The sequence below is a fragment of the Pygocentrus nattereri genome, chromosome 15 (assembly GCF_015220715.1).
Source record: "Pygocentrus nattereri isolate fPygNat1 chromosome 15, fPygNat1.pri, whole genome shotgun sequence".
NCBI lineage: Eukaryota > Metazoa > Chordata > Actinopteri > Characiformes > Serrasalmidae > Pygocentrus > Pygocentrus nattereri.
In genome coordinates, this window is record NC_051225.1 from 14,878,449 (window position 1) to 14,884,813 (window position 6,365).

General features: G+C 41.7%; 1 protein-coding gene across 1 annotated transcript in view; it reads right to left on the reverse strand.

Moving 5' to 3' along the window:
- The window catches only part of crispld2 (cysteine-rich secretory protein LCCL domain containing 2), a 21,278-nt gene extending 20,614 nt beyond the window's left edge, over positions 1-664 (reverse strand). The window contains exon 1 of the mRNA XM_017700697.2: positions 510-664. The gene's annotated coding sequence lies outside the window, so the exon portion shown is untranslated. The remainder of the gene's footprint in view (positions 1-509) is intronic.
- Positions 665-6,365: the final 5,701 nt, after the last annotated feature.

Below are 6,365 nucleotides of genomic sequence, written 5' to 3' on the forward strand. Positions count from 1 at the left end.
TTTTTTTAAGAGTGTGGGTACTTGTCAGCGTCAGCACTTCCACCCTACGGATCACACAGAGCTCTTTCTGTGACTGTTAGCAGTAAAAATGGTCTAAATGTGCTAATTGTTCCTTTATGTGCTGCACCAGCACTGACATAACATAGTTGAGAGCTTCGTTCTAAGCCAAACCCCCACCCTTCTCCCCCAGTCTCTCTCTCAAGTGCGCTTGGCTAAAAGAGCTGTGCTGACCATGTGCCCCTGTGCTCACTACTATACCCATCAAACTGGCCTTACCACTCACACTGAGCTGGTCAGTGGAAATTTAACTAGACAGCAGACAAAAAGCTGGAAAACACTATAGAGATACACAGCACAACTGCAGCAGTACTGAACATTTATAATCTAGAAATAAATGGTGAAAAAACTCAATAATATGCACAGTTAGTTATACTACTGCTGTGATTAGTCTCTCAGGGTGAATGAGGTCAGCATCATGCAAAGAGCAAAGCGTGAACATGTGAATTTACCAGGCTCGGTTCTGCTCCTCAGTAACTCCACAGGGTCTGCAGGTCGAAGCTCAGCAGTCGCTCCAGGCTGGGCTTTTCCCTTTTTAGTCAAACAAGGCTGAGGAGCTGTGCTCGCTGGCAGCTGCCGGGCCTTCTGATTGTGAGTGAGTGTGTAGAGAGAGTTCAGCTCCTTTTATAGAGAAGGAGACCCCAGTGAAGGAAGGAGTGGGGGGGGGAGGGAGAGAGAGAGAAGCAAGCTCTGACGAAACTCGTCAAGACAACTACGCAAAGAATGTAAATCATCGTCAGCCACATCTCCAGGATTTTTTTTTTTTCAACTTACGAAAGCAGCTGAGTACACTTACTGCTATAACACAATAACTGGTGGTGATGGCTTTGAAACAGAGAAAAGAGACAGTAGAAATACCACAGAAGCCTCTACAGGATTATAATAGGAATGCTTATGGTCAATGGAGACAGACACTATAGTATAGGTCTATTACAGGGAACTGTATAGGACACAAGGCAGTACTAGAGCAATATGATACAGTTCCAAAAGTATTATATGTTTTAAGGATGTTTAAATATTTTCAAATAAAAGAGTTTAGTGTAGTATGTGAACATTTTTTTACATCTAAAAACATTCACTTTCCAGCCCAGTGAATCCCCATGTGAAAAATAAGCAGTATAAGCACACACACGTTGGTCTTGCTATACATATGAGGACGTCCATAGGTTTCTATTGAGTTTTGTGTTACTGCAGCTAAATAATACTCCACTTAAAACCTAAACCTACCCTTAATCTCAGTATAAGCCGCTTATCCTTTTGGGTTGCAAGGGAAGGTGGAGCCTATCCCAGCAGTCATTGAGTGGAAGGAAGGAAACACCCTGGACAGTTATTAATGGTTTACAAATTAAATTAATAATTTTTGCAACTACAACCAACTTATTTGCATTATCCCACCTATTCAGCCTACAGCAGTGGTTAAGTGCCATACAGGTTTTGTGTTCAAGCATGCTTTTCATATGTAACTGACCATTTCAGCTAATCAGAAAAAAATAATTACATACATGAGACTTAAAGGCACAGTAACAAAAAATATTAAATGCCTTAAAGTGACATGGTGATCAAGGCTTGGGCACACATTATGACTTAGTACATACAACCACATGCCTATTATATAAAATACAAGGAATATAAAATACAAGGAAGGTTGACTATATGGGACCTTTAAGGTATATAAAGGTATATATATATCTATAAGGTTATAGATATAACACCACACTGTGTCACTACAGTTTTTTTTTGTAAGGGTAGTTCTGATACACTTGGGAAGAGGTATTTTTTAATTGAGGATGTAATTAAGCAAACTTAGCTTTGAATTAACACTAACAGTTACAGAACAACACTTTATATTACAGTCTTTTTTATGTGACTTACGTGGCATCTGGGTTATAAAGGCTGTTTCGCAGAAGATCAGGTCTCAGAATGTACTGGAAAAACTGAGGCACAAAACTGTTCATGCCACCTGCAGTCTGCCATGCTTTGCTTTACACATGGCTGAACTTGGTGAACATTAACTCTTTATGGTCTTTCTCTCTGACTCCATTCTGGCATATTAGAAGTGCACAGAGTTAGTCTGTTTAAGAATTGAGTCAGCACCAAAGAGCCTGGTGTCAGTCTGCATGGCCCACCACCAAATATTTCGCATCTTCAAAGTAAACATTGAAGTTTTGGACACTCATCGCCGGGGCAGGCTAAGTGGCTTTCCATAGCCAAAAGTAAAGACTGGCAGAAAATCTGGGAAATAAGACGCCATGTTGCGCCAATTGGCTATCACTGTCAGCTCCACCATATTTGATTTGTTAACACTGCAAACAAAGGCCTTCCTTATTCACAGAGTTCACAATAAACTAGTTCTAGGACGAAAGGTCCATTTAACTCAACTGGAGCATTTCTGATTACTGATAGTTTTAGATGCAGTAGTTTCCGTCCTGACTGTCTTGAATTCATGCTACTCCATTACCTGTAACTTTCATGAAATATACATACCAAAGTTAAGACTAAGAAGTACCAGGTTTGAGAATGGGATTAGGTTGTTGGAGGACTAGACAAAGGTTTGTATTCTCTCACCATGGACCCCCAGCTGGTTTCAGCTTGGTTTAGATAATTAGCTACCTTTGGGCTGGTCTAAGACCATGGTAATAGACCAGATTAGTCAGTCTGGTCTGGTTGGCCATTTAAACCATCAAAGTCAAAGAAAAGCATAGCCTATGCTGGTTAACCCCTTCAAATCCCAGCCTTATTATTCAGTAACTACAGGAACTTTAATGCAAACTGGCTGAGCTATTCTTAGGTTATAGAAGTGTGTAATTTAACTTCAGGCCTGCCACTGAGCTCTGTTCATTTCAGGGGTTAAACGGGTACGCTGGTTAAACTGGTAGACTAGCTTGGTCAAGCTGGCAGACCAGTTTACATTTACAGCATTTAGCAGATGATTTTATCCAGAGCGACTTACAAGAAGTGCTTTGTCTGTCTAGAGAAAGTATCTTTGTTAGTTACCAATAGCATAGAGAAAAGACTCAGATACTGAGCTCAGATACTGCTGGAAACAAAAAGTCACTGTAGATACAGAGAGAAAAAGGAACAGAACTCTGTGCCATTCAATGCAATGCAACACAATAAAATACAATACAATAAACTACAATACCAGTTAAACCACAAAACTTAAACAAAAGCATACTATATGATGGTCAACCTACTTTTTCCACCAGGTTTGAAAAAAGTTGGAATTTGGGAAATGTGGCTAAAATAAGTTTAACATCACCCAGTTTCATGGAGCTGTAGTCTGCTGGGAGATGGACTTTTGTGTTTATGGACATCCTTAGAAGAGGCTGCAGCCCACAACTCCCACTGCAGAGCTTTTCTGCTTTCCCATGTGTCTTTGCTAGATTGTTATGATGCTAGTTGAGAGATAGCTAAAACCCCCACTCTACCCTCAACAAACATGATGTATTCCAGCCACTTTACTCTGAAAAACGAGTTGTAGCACTCAGATGGAGCCAAGAATAACTACACTACAGCAATGCCAATACTGCCGTTGGCCAGAGGTGGAACAGGACAGAGAAACTCTTAATCCAGAGATTTATATTTCTGCACAAGTGGCTCAGCTGTTGGCCAGAAAAGATGACGTCTTCTTGCAAGGGGACAGGCACGTCTCTTTAAGTCATCTCCACAGAAACGCTCCGTAAAGCTCTACAGTTCAAACACAATCTCCCCAGCCGGCCATGCTATGGGAACATCATGCCGAAAAACCATTGAAAGGGGTCTGAGGTATTCTTCTTTACGGGATTTGTCCTGGCACATTTAGGCCAAGCTGTGATTCATGAACACCCCCACAGAGCAGCACATCACAGAATTACATGAGGGAAGGGGGTTATTCTGTTGGTTTTGGGCAATATTAAATAATAATAGTGCAAAAGTGATTTGTTGCAATAACAAGGAAATTCGTTTCTGAACGGTTCCAATTTGTCCAAACAGACATGATGTATTAACTTGCGGAATTATCTTCATGGTCAAAAAAAAAAAGTCACAGACCCAAGTGAAAGTGGTCAGTGAGAGAATTTGCCATATTGGGGCCATGACTCACTGGAACATTTAAAAGCCAGCCAGAGGCTTTTGTGACCACTAGAGGGTGTCAATCCCTGTTTTTTTTCTAACACTTGGAACCACAGGCAGTTTAGCTTTAAGCTTTGTTCTATGTTGATACAGTTTGGGGATCTTATTCTTATATGGTTTGTGAATTTCTGGCCAAAAACAAAACTAGAAAGATGTGAAATACAAATGGAAATACTCAGGATGTTTGGAGTGATGACTGCCTTTCATTGGTTAATCATCGACTGTGCAGCATTTCCTCTTATTCAGGTCAAAGGATGCCAACCACAGGCTTTACATAGCAGAAGCCTCATCCACATGTCAAGTTGTAGGGAGAAGAAGGGGGTGGGTGGGTGGATGGATGAGGGTCACACCATGGGCATTTATTTGGAGAGGGCCAACGAGGGCCCCTTGCTCCACAACGTTTGTTTCCCTTAACAACTTGGAGGAACTCTGAAGAGCCCTGAAGCAGCATGTGATGAGAGAGGACGATGAAGGAAGGTGGCTACTAAAGATACTGAAATACTAACAGCAAGGCCTCAGGACAAAGCCTGAGCCACAACAGGATTCTGATAGAAGAGCAGCAGCTCACGAGCCAGGACTTTGTTTAAATGAACCTGAGTTAGGTGCCAAGAGTCATGGGGGGAAAGTGGGAACTGCTCCATGTCAGACAAACCCAAATTACTGAATGGTCTGCACCAAGACAAAGTATTATCACAAAGGAATTTAAGCTATACTCCCCCTATCTCCTCAATAGCATGTTTTTGTGTCATCTGGAACAGGTGTGACATTATCTCCACCATAGCATTCTGCTTTATTCAACTCAAGAAGCCAGAAAAAGCATTTATAGGCCACTATGAGGTTTGAATGTCCTGAACTAAGGCTACATGCCCACATACATCTCAGCCAAAGCTCCTGTGGAATGGCAAGTACTGCAATCATGACTGTCAGGGAGTTTTTTTTCCCTGCTCCTAGCCATAATACTTGAAAGTGTCAGTCCTGTGAATAACTCGTCTCAACCCAATGGGCCATCCCAAGATTTCAGCAGGTGACCTATAGTGTTAACATTCCCTTGAAGACTCTCAAAAGAAAAAGCTCAGCAGTTTTATTCACAATGGTCCACTGCGATCACTCTGAACAACACAAACAGTTTGGAAATTTAATATTAGTTTTTTCCACTTATAGTGAAATAAGATCATACTGGATTATTACATTTGCATTTCCAGCAGTGGTCCTAACTCCCACTGCCAAAGCTACCCCAGAGTCCATTTTATAACCTGACCATCTGAGACAGTGGGCTTGTATATATATTCTGACAATAAACAACCACTCAAGGCCATAAAAGTGAGGTTGGAAAACAAGCTGTATCGTTTTCTCAGTAGAGCTGAAAGAGCCACTTCTGTGCCTTTAGGTGGTCCATCCGAGGGTGCAATTTTCCCTCGCAGACTGCGGCCCTGTAAGGTAACAAACTTAAACAGCATCATGACATTAACAAGGAAAATACCCCACTTAATTACATAGGAGGGAGCAGAGACCAAAACCACAACCCCGTATGCCTATGTAGAGGAGAACCAACAAGAGTAGGGGGTGCAGAGGGGGAAAAAAAAAAAAAAAAAAAAAAAAAAGTTTCTCCAGCAATCCATCAGGCTCCAGAAAGCAAACAGCGTGGCCGGCTAACCCAAAGCCAGCACCCTGGACTAGCAGGCAGCCAGATGAGCCACAAGTGCAAAAGAGATAGGGCAGCAGCAGAAGTATAGCAAGCATGTTAAACAGCAGACAGAGTGAGCACGGAATTCAATCTCCTTTGGGTTAGTAATCTACAATACATGCTTCCAAGGACAGCGGGTGTCAGTTTCTCCTTTATTTCATGTTTGCTTTTGGTTACAGTGCACATTCCTCAAGTGAGGAGGCCCAGAGGAGAGGAAAGACTACTTTGTTCAAATACAGTAGCCTCATATTTTAGAAGCCAAGCACAGTCCTCAGACTAAACTACAGTAGAAATACCTCTTTGCCAGTTTCTTTTATTGGAAAAACTGACCCAATAAAAAGAAAGAAAGAAAAGAACGCTGAAGGCAGAGGATCAGAGACAGCATATACTTTGTATTTCAGCTTGATTTCCCAACTCGCCCGGCTCTCAGCAGACAAGTATTAGGAAGCACAAACCAAACAGAAGAGACATCATTGAAGCTGTATGCCAGGACATTTCCCCGACTTTCATGTTG